This window comes from Osmerus eperlanus, chromosome 12 (genome assembly GCF_963692335.1).
Source record: "Osmerus eperlanus chromosome 12, fOsmEpe2.1, whole genome shotgun sequence".
Taxonomy (NCBI): Eukaryota; Metazoa; Chordata; class Actinopteri; order Osmeriformes; family Osmeridae; genus Osmerus; species Osmerus eperlanus.
Genome location: NC_085029.1, coordinates 4,638,021 through 4,662,591, shown reverse-complemented (window position 1 = coordinate 4,662,591; position 24,571 = coordinate 4,638,021). Strand labels below are relative to the sequence as shown.

At 41.4% G+C, this 24,571-nt stretch overlaps 1 long non-coding RNA gene across 1 annotated transcript; it reads right to left on the bottom strand.

The window, feature by feature from the left end:
• Positions 1-1,854: 1,854 nt before the first annotated feature.
• Positions 1,855-4,809, bottom strand: LOC134031229 (uncharacterized). Its single transcript, XR_009931855.1, has 4 exons — positions 4,730-4,809; positions 4,533-4,641; positions 3,329-3,433; positions 1,855-2,048 (listed from the first exon to the last, which is right to left on the bottom strand). It is a non-coding gene; the product is annotated as an uncharacterized LOC134031229 (long non-coding RNA).
• Between the last annotated feature and the right edge of the window lie 19,762 nt (positions 4,810-24,571).

The window sequence follows — 24,571 nt, the reverse complement described above, 5'->3', positions numbered from 1 at the left end:
TCCGTATCCGTCCGTATCCGTCCGTATCCGTAAGCCCGCCCATCCGTAAACGGAGTCGGAGAAGCATATTGCGGCCTTTATATACAAGTCTATGAGGTGCACGAAGAGCTCTCTGAGGGGCTCGGAGGGGGCTCGGAGAGGGCGTTCCACATCGGAGAGGGCGTTCCCTGTGTCCGTCTCCGTGAAAATGGGGTAGTATAATTCGGCTTTAAAACGAAGGGGTATACACCCCTTAAAACCAAGTGTTTTCGGGAGCTTACTTGAAACCGAGGGGTATGTGAATACTGCGCAACCTGCAACAATGGCGGCCAGATCAGCCAGAGAACCCCATAAATGTAATATTTTCGGCTTAAATAATTGATTAAAAAAATTAAGACATTATTGTTTTGTGCTCCACACAGTCCTGTACATATGTATTTGCAACCATGTTCTTAATTGAAACGTTTTTTTAAATCGCTAGTTTGCTACGCTAACGTTACATTGCTGATTTGCACAACAGTCCCGCATTTCTCTGATTAGCCTTGAATGGACTCCATGCATGTCTACAGTTTTAACTAAACTCGATTAGCAGCAAATTTTGTTTGATATCAGTGCATAACACTACTTGCTTTGGAGACATCGATATACGTAACCGTAACCAAGTGGTGTCTCATTTCATAGGGCTATGTAGCCCCTACCCCTCAGTTTCGAGGGACAAGGGCTAGGGGTAAACTAAGGGGTAGGGGTAAGACAGAGAATTGGGATTCAGACTAAGCTGGTGTCTGTCTGTCGGGGGAAATTCACATAGGATCCCTGGTGCTGTTCGTACATCCAGTCTGGGAGACAATGAGCTCTGATGTACTCATCACTTGATGAGATGTCATGTACAGTTTATATAAAAGGTGTGACCTTATTAAAGCATGAGTGAAAGGGCAAGGCAATAGTTCTGAAGGGATAAACGTTTGCAGCAGCACAGGGAATCCCACTGTCTGTAATGTCTGCTGGACTAGAACTTGTCACAGTTTTTGACAGTATGCAGTATGTTTTAATTAATATTTTATCAGAATTACATCTCATGGTTTTTCCTGGCTCAAAAATAGGCTTAGGTGGTGGGTCGTGTAACACCACTCCTATAAAAGCTGTAGTTTAGGAATGTCCTTACAAACATAATGCGAACGTTTCAAACCTTTTTGAATGCAAACCCATATTGAAATGTGTGTTCTCTTTGAAGTTATGCTTAACTCCTTAAGATCCTTAGAAAAACGTACAGAGGCCAGAAATAAGACAATAGGGATAGTAGAGTAGCTGGCTAATGTATAGTAAATAAAATGGCTGTGGCTCCACAATTAATTCTCCACCTTCACCTAAATCCCAGTACAAAAGAACAAGTAAGCAAAGCCCATTTTCCTAAGAGATGCCATTTAATTGTATTTGGCCTTTTATTGGATTTCTGACAACCAATTCAGTTTCAAATGGCTGGGTGGATGTAAAATAAGAAACATAACACTCAGAAAATGGATGGCAAACTTTGCCACGTTGTTGAAATCATGAATGCATTGCATCAACCTGAATCCACTTTAGCGTTACAAGCATCAAAACCATGGAAACATTTTCATTTGAATTTCAGATGAGGGTCATCTTGGAGTTTCTGTTCTTGGCCACAAATCCATGTGTCAAATAGAAATTTCATTTGAGGCGTCCGACATTGTTAATTCAGAGTGAAAAAAATTATTGAAAAATAAATAAACAGAAAACCGTGTTGCGAGTGAGTGTTTTTTGTACAGCAACAGAACTCTTTCAGCCAAACGCAAGCAGTAAGTTCGGGCCACCTGTGATTAATCAGGCTTTTCATAAGATTCATAAGGTAACCTGTTATTACCTTAGCTGCGTTCTGTGGAGACAGTGTGTCTGGCTAAGGCGCCGTTGGGGCTGGCGCTATGCAGAGTGGGGGGTAGAGTTGGTGCTGATCTGCTGGTAGATGAAGGAATAGAGGCTGACGTCTGGCCGGTTGATGAGGCAACTCTTACACACTGAATTGTAGTATTGCTCCAGTAGACCGTACGCCTCCCCTGTGAGACAACAGAAATGGACGTCAGCGAGCCATTCGTCGTTGGAGCAGAGCTGTAAGAGCAGAAGCTGTGTTAGACCACCTCTCTCTCTCTCCCTATGATTAATAGCCCGATTCCCTAACCACTCAGCCATCTGACCCCATTTCAGAGAGATTTAGCTACAGCCTCAACAGGTAAATAGAGACCATTGTCAGGCTAGTTTCCCCGGAGGCATGTCATTAAGGGGGTCTCATCCACTTGACCTCCGAGTGGGCTTAGATTGTATGCTAATCAACCTAGAGTAAGCACCATGGACAGTGACTATGAAGTGCAGAAAGTACTGGTAAGCATTATTTTGAGACAGAAAGACATGTTTCCAGGACCTTTTGTACATTGCTTATAATACAGTACTACAAGTACTTGTTCAACTGGATTAACATCTTATTGGACAGGTGTTTTAATGTATGTTATTTATGCATGCATAACAGATCTGTCCCTTTCGAGTTTATGTTCTAGACTACAGGGAGTCAGGTGGCTGAGCGGTTAGGGAATCGGGCTAGTAATCTGAAGGTTGCCAGTTCGATTCCCGGCCGTGCAAAATTACGTTGTGTCCTTGGGCAAGGCACTTCACCCTACTTGCCTCGGGGGACTGTCCCTCTACTTACTGTAAGTCGCGCTGGATACTGTAAGAGCGTCTGCTAAATTACTTAATGTAAATGTAATGTAAATGTAGTGTGGATGCAAACTGGGCTGACCATTGTACGGAGCAAAAATAATAATAAATCAATCAGGGAAATATTATTTTATTCATTTATATTTAAAAAACATCCCTGACAACCAAAACCACACAAGAGAAACCCTCTCCAGCATGCATATGGATGACACTATGGAAGACACTTAAATTGCTGTGCGTAGTCTTCCTACTGTATAAACACTGAAGCAGAGGTTGATTAAAAACCCTCCTGAGCTCGTGATAGTGCTGAGGTCCATCCGAGGTCCATCTGGATAACTAGACTGGGGCCGATCAATTTCAATATTAATGAAAAATATGAACTTTGGCAGTAAATCAATAAGGTGAAGGCAGATGGATAGACCTGAAGTAAATGATGCATTCCCCAGAAAGACCAATGAGATGCTACACCGGTCTGTTTGTGTTCGGCATTCATGCTCAAGATGCTAAATATGGTCCATTTAGACTGCAACACAGTGCCAGAGATGAATGGAAATGTGCTCTGATAAAGCAATTTATCTTTTACCTTTTTTCTTTTCATAGAACACCACTGAGTGCTGCTGGAGCTTACCTTTCAGCCTGGTGTCTCCTCCAAACACACCGCACCCCCAGTTCCGTTGCCACTGACGAGAGGTGCTGTGTCTTTTCCTCTGGAAAAGGAAAAACCACAGTAAGCCTTAGGAATGAATGTAAGAAAGGCAGGTAAGGCAGGCAGGACTGTCAGTCAATGAAGAGATATACAAAAACTGTGATGAAAAAAAAATAAAACTGTGTCCCATGCATTCCTATAAATATGTTATAAAATACCATACCAGTTTATAGGACAATGCATGGAACATTATTCAACACATGCCTTCATAAAAGTCCAGGGAGATCCGATTGGCTTGACTTATTCCCAGTATACTGACCTTTTCACGCTGCATTGTTTTAAATTATAAATATATTCAAAATAGTTACGATTTTTTTTTTTAAATAGTACTGACATTAACCAGGGCATTTGATAAAACAGATTACAGCCTAATGTCAACTGACATCAGTTTTAAGGATCTCCAGAAAGTTTATGATGGATTTTTCACAAGGTCGCTAGACAATCAATTTTCACCTAGGAAATGAAGAGGAAAGAGTGAAAATGAAAGGCAAGCAAGCCGGCCTCTCCGACCACTCATTTATTCCTGAAGCAAAAGGGCAGATGTGACAGTTTTGGGGAGTTCTTCACACTCCTTGTCAGAGCTGTCAGCTCTTTCCATGATTTCTGAAGACAGGCTTGACAACATCAACGTCTTGATTTTGTTATATATTTGATGAATGAGTGAGAGAACGGACTCCTTAAATGTTCTGGTTGACTTTATTCTCGTGCAAATAAGGGTTTATGGATCTTTGTGTATGTATCACAACCTATGAGATGCAACATTAGTTGCATCTATTAGTGTAGCTTAATGGCTTTAGAATATCACAGTACAATGATCACAAAATAATAAAAACAAAAAATACACATTTTATAAAAATAAAACACAAAAAAAACACTTGCTGAAACACCCAAGAACGGAAGATCAAAGCCTTACATCAAAGAGCAGCAGTAAAGACGACCCCCCCTCCTAACTTCGCCTTTCATACATAATACAAGATGTTCACGTTTATGTATTTACCACACTACTAATTATACTTAGCGCAGCACTCAGAAGTTTGTTTACATTTGCTAGAGCATGCCTTGTGAAAACCCCAACCTCTAACAGTTGTTTTGTAAGTTGCAAACGAGTTACATCATAAAAGGTCACCTTGTTGAGTTCCCGGTTGATTTTCTCAGGGTGAAACTGTTGCAGGAAGTTCCTAAACATTAGTGCATCGATGGCCACAATCTCTGTGCATCTTCTCTGCCAGGAATCTCTGTTTGGAATGATGGGGAAAAGAGCATTTTAGGGAAGAAGAGTGATTCTAGCAAACATTGCATAGATTTTCTCTCTTCACCTAATACCTTGGAGTCTTGTCTTCATGTTCTCCATCCCACTGGTAGCTCCCTGCATACCAACTGTGTCTGCTGTATTGCTGTGTACCTAAATGGAAACACATTAAAAAACATATTTAAGGAGAGGGAGCGGGAGAGAAACTTAACTTCTTGTAAAATAACCAGGTCAACAACTTGAACAAACAAGAGAATCTTTTAATATTTTTCCCAAATCAAGTGCTAAGACAGGTAGTGCTGATTATTAGTCATATAATATAAAAGGTGTAAAAAAAAAAGAGAGAAACACATTGTGAAGCTAGCTCTGATTTCTAATACGACGACTCATTGTAATTATTATTACACAGTGCCCGTGATGCAGTTGGTGATTACGATGTCAGTGAAACACACAAATACAGATTACTTGAACACAGTGCCTGTGGTTAAATTGGTGGCACACACACAAACACACAGATTCCTGGAATTTTAGATAGGGCACAGTGCCCGTGATAATGTTGGTGACACACAGATTTCTGAAATTATAGATATATAGTGCAGTGCTCGTGATGCAGCTGATGTTGACAGTTCTTCTCAGTGGTTTTGGTAACTATATTTTTCAGATCACAATTGAAATTCTCTGTCGTCTCTGAAGTACTTGTTCATCCTCCACATCATCTATTCTACTAACTTATGCACATCATAAAAGCAATTTCTTATTATTTTAGATTTATGCAAACATTATTGATAATTTGTAGTGTGGAGTCAGGTGGCTGAGCGGTTAGGGAAGCGGGCTAGTAATCAGAAGGTTGCCAGTTCGATTCCCGGCCGTGCCAAATGACGTTGTGTCCTTGGGCAAGACACTTCACCCTACTTGCCTCGGGGGGAATGTCCCTGTACTTACTGTAAGTCGCTCTGGATAAGAGCGTCTGCTAAATGACTAAATGTAAATTTGGCCTTGATTATGAACATGACCTAGAACATGATTATGTAGCCTTCATTTGTCTGCTGTTCACTACATTATCGATTGCTTATGTTATGTTGATCAAAATGTATTATATTGGTTCTCTGTTAAATTGTCTTACCACCACAAACATCCAGACATTTAGTTCTTACAGAAGTCATTACAAGCACAATGGTTGAGCCAGTTGTTATAATTGTAGGCCTAATTCACCACAGCGCTTGCATGTACAGTTGTTTGCTATGTTTACATTAACGTTTGTATTTTTTCCGTTGTGCTATGCAATGCAGCAAAAGTCTTGTATTTTCTGTATCGCATTCGCATAAATAAGACACGACAACTGACGAGGAGACTAAATTCGTACTAAAATTGTTCCTGTCATATGCCTGTTTGTGGATCGCTATATCCATGCCTCAAGAAACTGACCAAGGAGACTAAAGTGGTAGGAATAGTGCCCATGTCCGTGATGCAGCTGGTGATTACAATGTCGTAGTTGATTTGGTGTTAAGAGTTTGTGCACATTAATGAGCAGGCAGTTCTGACATCAGTTAACACATCATATATATATGTATTATATCGTATGTAACAAAATTCACTGATCTATATTGAAAGTATCCACTTCATATTGTTGTTGCACTCCATTGGATTATAAAAAGGACACCTGCAAAATATGAACTTTGCAGAGTGCCCGGCTCTTGATATAATTGAGGAAAACTCGATGCCCTAAAATACCATTAAAAAATTGATAAAAATACAAAGGCACGCACGCTTGATTTGAACGGATAAAACCGAAGAAAGCCCAAAAAGAAGATGGTCAAGTTATTTCTCTTCCTGTAAAGATGTGCGGGGCTGGCAACAGCTACAGCCCACAGGGAGCAGTCAACACTCAGAGTTAAAATCAAATACAAAACAAACCAGCCCTCAAATTAACTTCCAGCCCCTTTGAAAGCAGATGATTATCGGTTGTAAAAGCAAATTCGCTTCTAAATAACAAAACAGAATTTCCCTTACCATGCTGAGTTTAATTTAATTGCAAATGCCTTTGTTAATCGCATTAGTTCAATCACTGTAGCCTATTGCAGTCCGTTGGATTATAAAGGACAGTGCAAGTGTCCTTAACTTAACTTTGCAGAGTGCCAAGTTCTCGAGCCGAGATATTCGTAGGAAACTCATTGCAGACCAGGGGCCGGTTGCACAAAACACCTTAACCCTTGTGCTGCCTTCGGGTCACATGACCCAAAGGTTCATAACGAACCATCGTTGTGTTTACCCAATTCACCCAATACAAAAACAAATTAAAATAATTTTCTTTTAACCTTCACAATGTGGGTGGTCTGAGACAGCCCAACGGTTAAAAGAAAATGCTTCACTTTGTTTTTGTATGCGGTAAAGTTGTCGCAATACAACGGTGGGTCAGAATAACCCGAAGATAACACAAGGGTTAAGTTAAGATTTTCCTTAAAGTCAGAGTTAAGGTTTCCTTAAGATATCATTTGTTGCACCCTTAGCCTAAGTATTTTCCTTAAGGTTCCCTTAAATGTTCCCTTAAGTATTTAAAGTTTTCTCCTTATCTTGGTCTTATACTTAAGGATTCCCTTAAAGTGTGTTAAAGCGTTGCACGAAAGCCCTTAGCAAACAAAGTAAGGAAGAAAACCTCTGACTTATTCTTTACCGCAACATGGCCGAGTTTATGGAGATAAATTAACCCATCCCACACCCATAGCACTCTGTTAGGCTATTGTGCTGCAGTCTAAACATGAAGGCTATTTATGCAAATTAGCTAGAGCTAGCTTTTGTAAGGTGATGCACTAGCGATAAAACTGAACAAACGCGGTCTCTGTGGAAACGGTCAGATTTTACTGCTGTGAAATCACGTTCAATGTAGTAAATCCCTTAACGTTTCACCTTAGCTAAGGAAACCATTTAAGGGATTCTGTTCAAAACCCATAAGTAAATCCCCTTAGCTAAGGAGAAATTTACCCTTAAGATTCATAAAGGTGTTTTGTGCAACTGGCCCCAGAGGACAAATTCATTATTTGATGGCATTGCACTCCATAGGGTTATAAGAGTACACATGCAGAATATGAACTTTGCAGAGTACCCGTTTTTTTTTTCTCCACACACACAGATTCCTGCCATTATTAGAGAAATCAAAGAAGCATACGTTTCCTCGGATTGAACTTCATGGAAAACACGGACAATGTGCACAAACACAATCAATGCCCCTTACTGTGACCCTTTGACCCACAAACCTCAAACCAAGGTTATTCAGTGTTCAATAACCTCTTCAGCTTTCACTGTGTACACTCCCCTCTTATTTCTCAGTGTAACACTTAACCAATCCCTGATCTGTAATTACCCAGAAGAGACACAGGGCAATCAACACACAGGACCCAGCTTACACCTAGCAAAGTGGTATGGGGGGAGGGGCAGCCAATCAGACAAGATGGGAGGAAAGGATGACAGCCATCATAGGAAATGATTGCAAACCTCCTCTAGTGGGTTCTTGCTGTGCCAAGGCCTGATGGGCCTGAGTTGAAGTTATGTAATTTGATGATCCTGCTGTGAGAGACCCCATGTGTCCCCTGTCCATTTCCTCTTGCAGATTGAGGGTTAAGTGTGTACAACTTGGAATCCAGTCAATATAAATACATTGCATATACATTACCGGTGTAGAGATATGCAATGGGAGGACAGTATAGTGTACTGTACAGTATTGATTTTTTACAATACTGTGACGCAAACATGTGTGAAGGGAGTGGCAATACCAGGAAACACACACAAAACAATTACTAATGCACGCACCATGTAGGTGAAGGCCTCGCGGCAGCTTGGGTTCAGATCTAGCCCAGGCCCTTTACCACTTCATCCCCTCTCTCTCTGCTAGGTTGACCAGTGAAGGAGCAGTGCCCATCAACATGGCTAGCGATAGTATTGTATATTACCTTGGTATAATGCATGCTGTATGTCAATAAGGCTATACCAAGCAAACCAGTCGGCTACCTGTATGTAAACTCGCAAATTCGCAATTGCTGCGACAAGTTACAGGCATGCAATTTTTGGTGGACTGGCTAACCAACATCGACCTGAAGCTATGGAGGTGCTAGTCGCAGGTAATAAACTAAGACATAGCTGCTAGCATAAAGCTAACATAGTTAATGCAATTAGTCACTAAGGATTTATGTCAGCCTACATGCAGAAAGCTCTCCCATGACCATTGGTTGAGTAAAATAAATAAATACATACTGTCTCCGGCATACTGCGGCTGTCCCAGGATAAATAGTTGACACAGCATCACACTAATTTCTTGAGAAAACCCATTGAATTTTAACATATGATTTTGGAAACACTCCACTGAAATGACCACTGCAGGCAGTGCTGGTCCTTCCTATAGGTGACATAGGCAGCTGCCTAGGGCGGTAGAAGAGGGGGGCGGCAATTTCCAGCCCGGGGCAGATTGCCCCGGTTTGCGCCCCGGGGGGCAGTGTAGGTAAACCTTGCCTAGGGCACCAAATGTGCTAGGACCGGCACTGACTGCAGGTATGCGTTACATCCACGTTTGCTGTCACTACTGTTAAACCTTAGGCTATGCTAAAGTGGCAGCTTTCACAAACCTTTACTAAAAAGCTCTTGCTCTGCGCTGGAGCTTCTGGGTTTGTTTGCATCATTGCATCATTGGGTGTGTTTACCTTTGTCAAGGCACAACCTATATTCTCATATATATATATATATATATATATATAAATTATTTATTTTCCCACCCTTAAAACTCAACAATGTTGGTGTCACAATTGTGTTGCTTGTATCTGCGCAAACGTTCCATTTGACAGTTTAGGAATAAAAGTGAAGCAAACGGTAGCTAACTAGTAGTTTTGATCATTTTAGGGACTCGGTTCTTTAAACCTGGGGGGGTAGTTACGCGAAAGTGAATGATGAAAACAAATCCTTTCTGTTTGCTTTTTGGAGTGTATGTGTTCAGATCACGTGAAAAAATTATCCAAAGACTTGTACCCGAACAAAGGTATCGTTCACCGTGGTCTTCGGGTAAAATATTTGTTCCTCTGCCGACCGAGTCTTCGGGTTAAAGATTCGTTCTCCCAAGTCTTCGGATCCTTTTTCACAAGACCTGCATAGGTTTAGTAGAGAAAACAGATACCTCATTCCCTTTCGCGTGACTGCTGTGTTTAGTATAGGCGTGAATGATATTTGTTCTAAAGTCATTCTGACTGTTTTGTTATTTTCACTGTACATTTACACTTACAGTTTAGTGCAGTGTAATTGTTTGCCTGTTGTTTAAGAAGGTTGCCGGTTCAATTCCCAGACGTGCAAAATGACGTTGTGTCCTTGGGCAAGGCACTTCACCCTACTTTCCTCGGGGGGATTGTCCCTGTACTTACTGTAAGTCGCTCTGGATAAGAGCGTCTGCTAAATGACTAAATGTAAAATGTAATTTAAATGTAATATTAATCAAACAAAAATCTGCAGTGATTGTTGAATAATCCCTATCATTGTTTTGGTAGGGACCAAAATGACCAAATGGACCTTCTGCCCCCCTAAAAGTATTTAAAAAAAAATATTAAGCCATATCTTTTTTTTTTTTTTACAGACTTGCGAGAAAGCTGTGTTCACACACACAGACAATTTGCCTGTGTGTGTTCTGATTGCAACATCCGGAATACCAAGGATAGGTAGAGCAATTGATCATAAATGCAAGATTTGATCACATCGGACTCACTGAAGCACGTTGTTTTCCCTGGTAGTCATCATGCGTTTTCTCTTCTTGGGTTTGAAGGTTTGCCGCTTTCTTGGATTGCATGAGTGACGGTCTGTAATCGATAGGTCAGAAGTTGGTTTGATTGCATTGATGCTCGATTGCTCTACCTATCCTTGGTATCCCGGATGTTGCAATCCGAATTTTTCGAAGTAAGCAAGTCTCAGTTGATGGTTGAAATGCTGCAAAATGCTGTGGTAGCAGTTTTGGTTCAGGGTGCCACTCAGAGCCCCCAAACCATCACTTTCAACCATCAACTCAGACTTGCTTACTTCGACCAGTGTTAAGCTGTGCTTGAAGCTGTTGTCCTGTGAGCCGCAAGCTGTTGACTTTCAGAAACTTGTCTTCTGATTCTGTTGTGGCTTTGGGTCTGCCAGAACTCTTCCTATCAGAGTTTCCTTCCAAGTGCCTTTTGATGGTGTAGGAAACTGTACTCACTGACACCTTGGCTTTCTTTGCAATTTCTAAATAAAGTAAAGACCTACACTTTTAAGGGTTATAATGGTCTGTCTGTCTTCCTTTGTTAATTGAAAAACCTAAACTACACAGTTTACTGCTTACCTTTGTACCATTTCAGGTTACATTACTTACATTTTTTTTTTTTATGAAAAAATGTAAGGGGGTGTTCTAAAACATTTGACCGGTAGTGTATTTCAGCTCGAATTTGATAGACTCCATTTTTTTGGCCTCGAATTTCACCATTCGAATTTTTTTACATTGATATAAATTCATATGTGAATTTGGTGGTAAATTTCAATATTAAGTATTCAATGGCTTTGAAAATTCATTATTTCATTCATTATTTCACTGATTTGCTTCCATGTTATTTGCACTTGAACAAATACTCCCAAATATATTTTGCAGACACAATTTTGGGAGCATTTGCGATCAAAAGGGTCGCAATTTCAAGTCCTTTGTGCCATTGGCTACTAACCAGAATTTCAATGCCACAGCCTACACTTTACATCAATCTGTTGTCTGTTGACAAACTGCCCTTCGTTCTATCTAGCTAGTTAGCTTGCCACAAGCACTCTTTCCTGGCTGCTCTAACAAAATATGGACAGATCAGGGAAAATTTTGCCTCGTTTTTGCTCATTTCATCGGATCGACCTCATAATCCACTTTATCCAAAACCGACAGGTTTTCTCTTATTATTGACAACTCATCCGTTTCACCATCCCCCAAGGTTAAGAATCTGGGGGCCTCATTTACTAACAGGATTGCGGCCATTTCAGGCGTACAATAGCGGGTAAAGACATAAAACTGTATTTACAAAGGCAGCGCACTTGAGTAAAAACGCAGATTACCGCTGCTGGGAGGGTATAAGGGAAAGTGGGCGTGTGCCGCAAAGAGATGGGAGGAGAGGTGTATTTCTTCCTTGTAACATGTTTATGTTAGCTGTAACTTCGTGAACCAATATTTCTATCTCCTGTTCGCTGAACCTTCTTTTTCTTTTCCTCGAATCACCCATGGTGGCAGTAACATGCAGGCGATTTATTCCGTCTTTTTACGGCGCGCTAATTAACACTAAAGGGCGGAGTAAGGCGCTGATTGCCCGACGAGGATCTGGTTTGATAAATACCACGCAAAATGCAGAAATACACCGTGCACTATTTGCGGTTGGGCAAAGGCGCAGATTAAGCTGTGGTCGCAATGTTAGTAAATGAGGCCCTGGGTGTCATCCTTGACAGCACACTATCCTTTCAGCCCCACATCAATAACATCACCCGGTCTGCCTACTTTCATCTGCGAAATATCAACCGTCTCTGCCCCTCCCTTACCCCCCACACTGCCGCCATTCTTGTACACAGTCTCGTCACCTCCCGTTTAGATTATTGTAACTCCCTCCTTTTTGGCCTCCCTCACAAATCCCTCCATAAACTTCAACTGGTCCAGAATTCAGCTGCCCGCATTATAACTCGCACCCCCTCTATCCATCACATCACTCCTGTCCTTCAACAGCTCCACTGGCTCCCGGTCCAGTTTCGCATACAATACAAGATCCTCCTGTTTACATCAGAATCAGAGTACATTTAAGGCCATCCACCACCTCACCCCCCCATATTTGTCTGATCTCCTCCTGGGTCCCACTACCTCCCGCTCCCTCAGATCCTCTTCCTCCATACACCTGTCTGTCCCCTCTGCCCATCTCACCACCATGGGGAGTAGAGCATTCAGCCGCTCTGCTCCCCGTCTCTGGAACTCACTACCACCCCAACTCAGAAATATTGATTAATTCCCCCATTTCAAATCACAACTCAAAACACATCTCTTTACTACTGCCTATTCCACGTAATGTCATTTGCACTGCTTCCTTCTGTTGTTTTTAATGTTGTTATACTTCAAATTTTTCTGCTGCTTTTAATGTTTTTTATATACCTCTGTACGGTATGGCAGGCCGTTTTAACATTTATTTCTATAAACGTACTAGTCACTATTTTAAAGTTACTAGTACTTATTCTTTAGTCACTAGTAACTAATCCAATAGTTACTAGTATCTATTCCAGTTTTACTAGTAACTTTCATTAGATACTAGTAACTATTCTTTAGTTACTAGTAACTAATCCAATAGTTACTAGTATCTATTCCCGTTTTACTAGTAACTTTTCATTAGATACTAGTACCTATTTTTTAGTTACTAGTAACTAATCCAATAGTTACTAGTATCTATTCCCGTTTTACTAGTAACAAATTGCACAATTTTACAATTGTATTCTATGGGGCTCTGCTTTACAGATATCTACTATTTGTGTCCAACTAGTATCTATTCAAATAGTTACTAGTAACTAATCCAATAGTTACTAGTATCTATTCCCGTTTTACTAGTAACTTTTCATTAGATACTAGTGCCTATTCTTTAGTTACTAGTAACTAATCCAATAGTTACTAGTATCTATTCCCGTTTTACTAGTAACATTTTACTATCAAGTAGTCATTTTTACTCGTCATAAGCAATGACGAGTAAAAACACATTTGTTACTAGTAAGAATAATAATGTTACTAGTAACAATTGTAATAGTTACTAGTAACTAAAGAATAGTTACTAGTATCTAATGAAAAGTTACTAGTAAAACGGGAATAGATACTAGTAACTATTGGATTAGATTAGTACTATTGAATTATTATCTAATGAAAAGTTACTAGTAAAACGGGAATAGATACTAGTAACTATTGGATTAGATTAGTACTATTGAATTATTATGTAATGAATAGTTACTAGTAAAACTGGAATATATACTAGTAACTAATCCAGTAGTTACTAGTAAGAATCTGTTTGGAGATATCCTAAATTTGGAGATATCTTCATTCAAATGTTCTAATGAATAAACATGAGGCAGACAACCACATGCTTTCCTTGTCCGGCCCACTCGCGATTGAAGCTGTTTTTTTCTCATTGCGGTCAGAATTATATAGCCTGCAGGCGACAAGCCTCAAAATTAAACAATGTTCGCGGGATGCTGAACGCGTTCCTCACACGCTGCATGCTATATTCTTTTTACGTTTTTGATAAATGAAAAATGCCAGAGCTCGAGTTAGCTTCGACATGATAATACCTTGTATTAAGCGTTGATGGCTTAAGGGCTGTACAGTAGTTCATCCACTCTTACATTGGGGGGAACACTATCGATACCCTTTGTTCACCAGTTATTATAGTTCATGACATATCTGACGATCATTTGTTAGATGCCTTCTGTATTTTACACTAAGACATTAAATTATCTCATAAACGGGCTGCATGTCTGACGCGTGATCTGTCGGTGCGGAGGAGACACCAGAGAAAGAAGACAATATATCTTAATGATTATTTGTATTTTCCCATGGGACCAGTGTGGTATCATCCCTGTATAATTAATATATCTCATATGTATTTTGTCCAAGAATAACTGGTGGAAGTTGTGGTTCAATGGCTAAATGTACGAGCCAAAAGAATCAGCACTACAACAAGCTGGATGATTATCAATGACATTTTCTGTTTTGAGTACATTTCAATTTCTTGATGATGCTATATATGAAGGCTAAGAGAATTCATCATGAATTGTGTTGCCGATGATGAACTCAGAAGAACGGACCACACTACTTAAGGCCTTGCGGTCCCTGTCTGTGCAGCTCCCATACCACACTGTGATGCAACCAGTCAGTATGCTCTCTATACTGCATCTGTAAAAGTTAGTGAGGATGACTGAGTCCATGCTGAACTTCTTCAGTCTCCTCAGGAATAGGCGTTTGCTGGCCGCTTTGACCACCTTGTCCGTGTGAACAGACCAGGTGAGATCATTGCTGATTGTAAGGATGAGATCTCTGTCTCCAGGCAAGCCGGAAGGAGGCAAGACAATTAGAAAAGGGTTGACTCGGTTTTATTAGTAACAACGTCGGATCATGCCATCAGTCCATGACAGAGGGATAGCATGAGTGAGAAAAAAGTCTCTCAGAGGTCCATTATATACATGAGCTGGCCCATACAGATATAGTAACCACCAAAACATGCCCTTAAACGGTACACATTTCACAACTTAATGCACAGGAGAAACAGCACAAAGGTGATGCGTAATAACTCATTGTTTGTACTTTTCTCAAAGGTTAAACAGAGCACATTCCCTGATCTATATGTGTATTGTCAAAGGCCCGCTGCGTGACCTCTTGACCACAGCAAGAGACAACCTCACATATGTATAGAAAATCTGCATATCACTGATGTTCACCCCGAGGAACTTGAAGCAGCTGACCTTCTCCACTTCGGATCCGTTGATGTGTAGGGGTGCATGCTCCTCCTCCTGCCCCCTCCTATAGTCCACAATCATCTCCTTGGTCTTGCTGACGTTGAGAGAGAGGTTATTGTCCCTGACACCATGATTTCAGGGTATCAACCTCCTCTCTGTAGGCTGACACTGTCAGAGATGAGGCCCACTATGGTTCTGTCGTCAGCATACTTAACAAGGAGGTTGGAGCTGTGCGTTGCCGCACAGTCGTGAGTGAACAAGGCTGAGCACACAGCCCTGCGGGGTGCCTGTGTTGGTGATCAGTGTGGATGAGGTGCGGTCACCGATTATCACCACCTGTGTCCTCCCCGCCAATAAATTAAAGATCCACTTGCAGAGGGAGGTGCTTAGTCCCAGGTCCACAAACTTGGAGACAAGTCTGAAGGGGATAATGGTGTTGAATGCTGAGCTGTAGTCAATGAACAGCATCCTCACATACGTATTCCCTTTGTCCAGGTGGGAGAGAGCGGTGTGCATAGTTAGAGCGATGGCATTGTCTGTAGACCTGTTGGACCGGTATGCAAACTGCATTGGGTCCAGGGTGAGGGGCAGCGAGGAGCAGAGGAATGATTTGACTAGCCGCTCGAAGCACTTCATGATGACAGAGGTCAGTGCTATCGGGCAATAGTGGTTCATACATGTGACCTTGGTGTTCTTGGGCACAGGGATAGTGGTGGTCCTCTTGAAGCAGGTGGGGGGTACAGACAGGCTGAGGGAGAGGTGGAAGATGTCACTGAAGACCCCTGCTAGCTGGTCAGCACAGCCCGAGGGCCCTACCTGATACACCATCTGGGCCAGGTGCCTTGCGAGGGTTGATCTTTTTGAAGCGCTGCCTCACCTCAGCTGCAGTTAGTGTAGGATAATGTAGGAAATATGTGTTGGGCTGGTTGACCTCTCAGACTGTCTGCCTGAGAAAAATGGAAACACTAGCATCATGTTGTACCAGTGTAGGTGTGGAATACAAGGACTTGTGTTTATGAGACCAAATGACCATTGTTCTGATGTTTTAGGCTCAGCCAGTAGCGAGAATTGATCATTATATTGTTCTCGGGATTTCAACAATCTTTTGAGCGCAGTTGATGACCCTCTGGAGCGTTTTCCTCTGAGCCACTGTACAGCTGGTATACCAAATGCATATGCAGTATGTGAGGATGCTTTCAATGGAGGCTCGGTAGAAGGACACCAGCAGTCTTTGTGTGATGTTATTCCTCCTGAGTGTTCTCAGGAAGTACAGTCTCTGCTGGGCCTTTTTCAGCAGCTCAGAGGTGTTCACACTCCAGGATGGGCTGTCCTGTATGTGGACCCCCAGGAAGCGGAAGTCTGCCACCCACTCCACACACGTGAAGTGTAACAAGTTTACTTTGTACGCTGTGTTGGTTGACTGTGACGGCACAGAGCACTGCCCAGCTTCTATGTCCAAATGTGCCCACGCCACTTTCAAATAGCAGCGCAGCAGCCTGGTGAGCAGCAGAGGTGGATAATGTCAGTCGTCCTGCTTCGCGGAGGTCATCCATGTATTTTTTGGGCCTTTATTTGAGCGCAAAATAGTTTTTTGAGCTTTATGTAAAATAAACATTTTACAAGCCGTTTTTCAATTGGTAAAATCTTGTCAGACAGTAGGTAAGAAAGTAACAGCTAGCTGGCGTCAGTTATACTTGTAAAATGCATAGATAATGTTTAACAGTAAAATCTCAATCTAGCTTGCACCTAACTAAGTTAAAACATTTGAGTGTGCTAACATTAGCAATAACGTCAGCAAGTTTGAGGTGTATGCATAGGCTAACCATTAAATTAGCAGCACATTTCCCGTATTTAACAATGATTAAACTTACCTGAAAGTGTTGCACGGGCACCATCTCGCAGTCTCTTTCTTTCTTTTTTCCTTCCCCTGACTCCTGTTATCGTTTTAAGCCCATTTTAGAAAAGTTGACCTAGCCTACTGTCAAAGTTCGTCAGCCCACTGAGGGAAGGGCACCCACAGCGAGCTTGGGAAGTTGAGTGTGTAGCCTATTTGTTTTGTTTTGTTTGGGGGGGGGGGGGGGCACCATCGTAACTTTTTGTGAGCATTTAAATACATCTCTTGTTCTGCCTGTTTTGTAATATACGTGTCTAATATTTCTATACTAAAATAATATTGGTATTATGACTATGATGATTTTTCAGTTGGCTATTTTTTGGTGCCCCCTCAGGAGTTGGTGGCCTACGCACAGCGCGTAGTGAGCATTATGGGAGCGGCGGCACTGGCTACTAGACTACACTAACACAGTTTTTGACGTGATTTAACATAACATTTTGATCGAACGAGTTGCAATAAAGTACTCACATTAAGGAAAGTCAGGACTGCGTTCATAACGTGATATAACATTTTAGTTGACATTGTCCAGGGCCCCATAGATGTCATGTGCCCCTGGGCAAGTGCCCAGTTGCCCTAATGGTTAATCCGGCCCTGGGAAAGATGTACAAATACAAGTGTGTGCCATTTCTGAAATCGGTTTGCGTCGATATCTTCTGTGAGGTGTGGTCTTCAGCAGCTAATTTGCATGTTAACTAGATATCTTCATAAGCTAATTTGCATGTTAACTAGATATCTTCATAAGCTAATTTGCATGTTAACTAGATATCTTGTTGGCAATAGTTACTAGTAACTAAAAAATAGGTACTAGTATCTAATGAAAAGTTACTAGTAAAACGGGAATAGATACTAGTAACTATTGGAATAGTTACTAGTAACTAAAGAATAAGTACTAGGTAACTTCAAAATAGTGACTAGTACGTTTATAGAAATACATGTTAAAACGACGTCTTCTGTGAGGTGTGGTCTTCAGCAGCTAATTTGCATGTTAACTAGATATCTTCAGAAGCTAATTTGCATGTTAACTAGATATCTTCAGAAGCTAATTTGCATGTTAACTAGATATCTTGTTGGCAATAGTTACTAGTACTTATTGCTTTCGGGATATGTCGGAATAGTTACTAGTAACTAAAGAATAGTTACTAGTATCTTGAAATGAAATATCTTTAGTCAAAGTCAGTGGGTGGGGCTAGCGCGGATCTAGTCTGATCCATTGCGTTGGTCTGAAGTAGAGTGCCTGGATAGAGACGATGGAGGATCTTCATGAACTTTCTAGGGAGTTGGTGAGAGACATTTTAGACTTAGCTGAGGATGTGGAGGACCTGCTGACCCAGAGCATGTAGCGAGTAAAGCAGAGGAACTTATCTCAATCCTGTTTCTTGGACCTACTGTAGCCCTGCATGGTTTTAGATGTTATTACTTAGATACTAGTAACTAAAGAATAGTTACTAATATCTAATGAAAAGTTACTAGTAAAACTGGAATAGATACTAGTAATAGTTACTAGTAACTAAAGAATAAGTACTAGTAACTTCAAAATAGTGACTAGTACGTTTGTAGAAATACATTTTAAAACGGCTTGCCATAGTACGGTGTCCTTGAGTGCCGAGAAAGGCGCCTTGGAAATAAAATGTATTATTATTATAATAAGTTTCCTTATACTGGAAACGTATATCTACGAATGTGTGGTCTCAAATATACATAAAGATAATATATATATATATATATATATTCTGGCGCATTTAAACAATCCCCTCAGTATGGAGCCCTGTAGGTGACATTGATAAAATTAAAATTAAAAACGTGGCCACGATTTATTAAATTGTGCGCACGATTTACTCATTCGTTCCCTCATTTTAGTAAAATTGTGCGCATGTTTTGCTAATTGGTTCCCTCGTTTTAGTTCAATCTTGTGCACGTTTTATGTTGTTAGATTTTATGAATCCCTCTTGAATACCTCCGTATATACCGTGTTGTGTGCATCTTCAGTTGCAAGTAAACTACGGCGAGACTATAGATTGCAACACAGAGGTCAACAAATACTAACTTTAAATTGTTAATGAAGTAAAGCTTGAATAATGTTGTAAATAAAATTATTTGCTGTCATTATTAGCTGTTGGTGGCATGACTATGGAAGTGGAAATGTTGGTGTGTGTCCTCAACAGAGGTTAAGATGGAAATGGAGGAGGATTCAGTGGGAACACAATGTCATCACAGTGCCTTTTTTGTATGACAGTAGCCTACAGTGCCTTGAAATATGCTTTTATTTATATACATTTGTCAATTCCCTTAAATCCATAATACGTGTTTTTAATAATGCTAAATTCAGGGGGAAGTGCACAAAGAAGGGCACACTTATTAGTGGTAACTTGCTTCCAACTTTTGTTTTGACATCCCAGTCATTTTGAGCGGATAAACATCTAAAACCATGCAGGGCTACAGTAGGTCCAAGAACCAGGATTGAGATAAGTTCCTCTGCTTTACTCGCTACATGCTCTGGGTCAGCAGGTCCTCCACATCCTCAGCTAAGTCTAAAATGTCTCTCACCAACTCCCTAGAAAGTTCATGAAGATCCTCCATCGTCTCTATCCAGGCACTCTACTTCAGACCAACGCAATGGATCAGACTAGATTCGCACTAGCCCCACCCACTGACTTTGATAGGTGAGTTTGACAGATAAAACAATTAATGAAGCACTGCAACACAACACGTTGTGAAATGTAAATGTAAATGTGAAATGTAAATGCAACACGTTGTGAAATGTAAATGCAATCGACTGGGGGCGCTGTTTAGCGTTTGTAAATGGACCATGAAATACTTAAATAGTGAAATAATTATATATGTATTTTACATCAAATGTATTGGTATTTTAATGAATTCATGACGCATTTAAGAACACATTTATGTATTTAATTCCTATTTTAATTAATTAATGACACATTTAATTAATTATTTAATGGTGTATTTATTTAATTCATTTTGGCACTTTTAGTCCTCCATAGGGGTTGAGGCTTCCTGAACAAAATGTTATGAAAGTTGAGTTGCTGGGCCGCAGAGCCATAGAAAAAGATGCATATTGGCAATTTGGTTCCATAACAGATTCAGATAAGAGAAATGTCTCTGTTTTTGTTTAGCACTTAGCACCACCATAGTAGCTAACAGCGCAGTTCTTGTACTGTGGTGTAGGCTATAATTGATTCAATTGAGTTTTTTTCATTTTCATTTATATAGCACACTTTTAAAACAACAACAGTATCATTTAGCCATTTGAAATCTATTGTAATGACCTGACTAGGTCAGAAAGGAACAATCGTCCAGGTATAAGATGAATTTCCCGAATTTACGTTTATTAACCACACGGTACAGGCTACTAGTAAGCCAAACAGCTGTTTGGCCCTAGCCCACGCTAAATAAAAGAAAGGTAGCCCACAAAACAATAGTGACCGTCTTTTGTAAAACCAAGACGTCACAGAAAGAACAGATGCTAAACCTGGTCTTAACTTTGAATGCTCCATCCCCCCTGCCCCCCCCCCCCCCCCATGCCCCTTCGCCAACCACCAGGCTGCCCAGCATCCGAACATTCCGGGCATTTCCGTGATTGGCAGACAGCAGGTTGGTTGGCATGTCGGACACCGCAAACACTATTGGTAAACAACCAACTAACAGCCTAACATATAGCCTAACACACGTCTTTCTGTGTGGGTCGCTACACAATTTTTGTACTTTAACTGCTAAGATTCCTTGATGAGATGGCTTATCAATCTATTAACGTTACAAAAGATTAACACTGCAGTCAGATAGCTACCCTGTTTGCTATTGTATAATGCCTGTTTGAAATACGTATTTGGAGTTTGGAGTCAGGTGGCTGAGCGGTTAGGGAATAGGGCTAGTAATCAGAAGGTTGCCGGTTCAATTCCTGTCTGCCAAATGACGTTGTGTCCTTGGGCAAGGTACTTTACCCGACTTGCCTCGGCGGAATGTCCCTGACTTACTGTAAGTCGCTCTGGATAAGAGCGTCTGCTAAATGACTAAATGTAAATAGTAGGGCTAGCCATGATCTAGTAACTTAAAGGCTGGTAGTTGATTCAATGGGGATATGTTTAAGATTGAGATTGGACTCAAATGTGGGTAATTGTATGCGTAGGCGTACATGTTATTTTTGCTTAGGGTTCACTTCAAACATTAAAAGAAGGGGGGAGATAGCAGACTTCTTCAAAAAGCTGAGCAAACAGGATCAGGTGGAAATAGACCCCAGTCCTTGCACCACCCCAAAACCTCAGAGCAGCTCCCTCCCCGAGGCTACAGGCACCATGTCAGAGCATACTAGGCAGTCAGTCACATGCCAAGTTTAGCTTGTGTTTGTAGGCCACACATGTAAGTCTACACAAACGTTTTTTTTTTCGGATTAAACCTCACTTTAAAAAGGTTGGTTCTTGAATCATGAGTGTTCTTGTTTTGATGGCTGTGGCATTTTTTCTGTGAGTATATACTAATAGTCATGTTTTAATGTAAAAGATTCATCAAAGGATCTAACCTATAACCTGGTTAGACCCAGATTATATATTCATGAAAACAGAGTGACCAAAGTCTCTCCAGTTTGTGAGTACAGTACAGTGTGTGTAAGAAGGAAATGAGTTGCAATTCAGATGTAGAGACACAGTCTATTCATAGTAAATGTAGAATTTGATTAAAGTAACCCTAGTGCACCATACGAGGCCACACTGAAGAACTCAGGCTTAAGTGAATTTGAATTTCTATTTCTCATCAGCAATCATATGAATAATTTACACTGCTTAGATGCCAGGCTAAGGTTACACACACATTTTCAGTCTTGGTCTGTGAACCCCCTGAAGTAGCCCTGGCCACCCCATATATAAAAGTCTGGTTCCGCCACTGTGAATCAGACTTGTTTGTCCTGCACATCCCACAAATGCTCGATTGGATTTAGATCTGGGGAATTTGGAGACTTTTTAGAACTTGTTGTTTTGTTCCTAAAACCATTTTAGCTTTTTGACAGAGCACATTATCATGCCACTGCCATCAGGGAATACTGTTTCCATGAAAGGGTGTACATGGTCTGGCAACAATGCTTAGGTAGGTGGTACGTGTCAAAGTAACATCCACATGAATGGCACTGCCTCCGCTGGCTTGCCTTCTTCCCATAGTGCATCCTGATGTCATGTGTTCCCCAGGTTAGCAACACGCACACCACCGGCCGACCACGTGAGGTCAAATAAAACGTGATTCATCAGACAAAGCCACCTCCTTCCATTGCTCAGTGGTCCAGTTCGGATGCTCACATGCCCATTATAGGCACTTCCGGCAGTGGACAGGGGTCAGTATGGGCACCCTGACTGGTCTGCGGCTACACAACCTCATGCGCAACAAACTGCGATGCACTGTGTGTTCTGACAGCTTTCTATCAGAACCAGCATTAACCTTTTCAGCAATTTGAGATGCAGTAACACGTCTGTTGAATCAGACCCCACGGGCCACCCTTCGCTCCCCACGTGCATCAATAAGCCTTGGCCACCCATGACCCTGTCGCTGGTTCACTTTTGAGAGGTACTGCAGATGCTCTGAGTCAGCCGTCCATTCATCACAATTTGGTTCTTATCAACGTTGGTAAAATCCTTACACTTGCCAATTTTTCCTGCTTCTAACACATCGACTGAGGACAAAATGTTCACATTCATGCGTAATATCTCCCACCCGCTGACAGATGCCATGATAACAGGATACACAGTGTTATTCAGATCACCTGTCCGTGGTATACAATCACCGGCCACTTTATTAGGTACAACCGTTCAATTGCTTATTAACACAAATAGCTAATCAGCCAATCACATGGCAGCAAATCAATGCATTTAGGCATGTTATGTGGACAAGACAGTAGCGGACTGGCCATCGGGAGCACCGGGAGAATTCCTGGTGGGCCGAAACACTTCTGGGCTGGAGGGCCGCCCGCTTGCCTTATATATTTTTTACTACTATTCAAAATGTCGGCAGACGATTGAGCGACACGGTTGGCCGGCCCCCCTTTCCCCCAGGCCGGTTGGTCTATTCCAAATGAACGTCTATGCAGCCCTTGGCCCCGCCCTCTTAGTCTCGCTTACACACAACAGTGACACTGACAGATCGAAAGCTAGCTAGTAGAGACAATATAACGATGGAAAACCAGGCTAAGAAACGTAAGGGTGGGGTTGAAAAATTAAGAGACAAAAATACATCACCTTCACTAGACAAGGTTTTACCAATTGAAAAACGGATATGTTTATTTTACATAAAGCTCCTATTTTTCACTCAAATCAGCCAAAACATTTCGCACGCTCGCATTAACTGTGGAAGTCCCTAACTAGCATCACATCAAACCCCGAATGTGCATGCAGTAGCAGGGCAGCTGTGGTGGCGTATACTGGGGACGATTCTGGTGGGCCGGTCTGGATCAAAGTCCAGGGCCTATTTTTACTCCTAGTCCGTCCCTGGGTCAAGACAACTTGCTGAAGTTCAAACTGAGCATCAGAATGGGGAAGAAAGTGGATTTAAGTGACTTTGAACGTGGTATGGTTGTTGGTGCCAGACGGGCTGGTCTGAGTATTTCAGAAACTGCTGATCTACTGGGATTTTCAGGCACAACCATCTTTAAGGTTTACAGAGAATGGTCCGAAAAAGAGAAAATATCCAGAGAGCGGCAGTCGGGTGGACAAAAATGCCTTGTTGATGTCAGAGGTCAGAGGAGAATGGGCAGACTGGTTTGTGATGATAGAAAGGCAACAGTAACTCAAACTAGAGGGTATAATTTCTGGGGAAATTGTAGGGTGTGCCTGCTTGTGTCGGTTGCAGATGGGTCCATTTAATATGAAACAAGCTGAACCCCCTTTGAAACAAGCTATTCTAACAACGTCACCAGCAGTATTTTTCAGATGGAATTGCGATTCAAAGAGTACCATCTGCTAACTGAAAATATGCCCCCAAACACGTCAATAAGCTTGATATTTATTTAGGGGAAAATGGTTATTTCAAAATAAGTTTGCTGGAAGCGATCATTGTCAGTAACAAAGCCAAAAGCGACCATTTGGTCTCAGTCTAGAGCCCTGCGTGGAGAAGCTGAATTGTGCTACGAGCAAGCTAGCCTAGCTGCTGTTGCTAGCCAAACTACACTGAGGGGATTGTTTGAATGCGCCGGAAATTAAAAACTTTTCTTTTGACACCCCTAGCACTCCCTCAAGGACCACTGGTTGTAGATCACTGCCGGTATGTGCGCTGGGAGCACACCATTTAAGTTTGAAAGTTGAAAAAAGTTTGTGTGTCTGAAACGCTATGTGATACAGTACAGTTTACACAGCACAGTATATGTTCTGTAGCTACTATTGCACTAAATGGTAACACTTGAATACGTTATGCAAATATGCAACTTGTTTGTTGAAATGTTAATAAATGGGAGCTTCCTCAAGCAGCCATCTCTTTCCCGATAATCCCCTCTGTGCACGAACCCTTACGGTAATTAAACATTAAAACACCTGCCGCTTATAGTCCA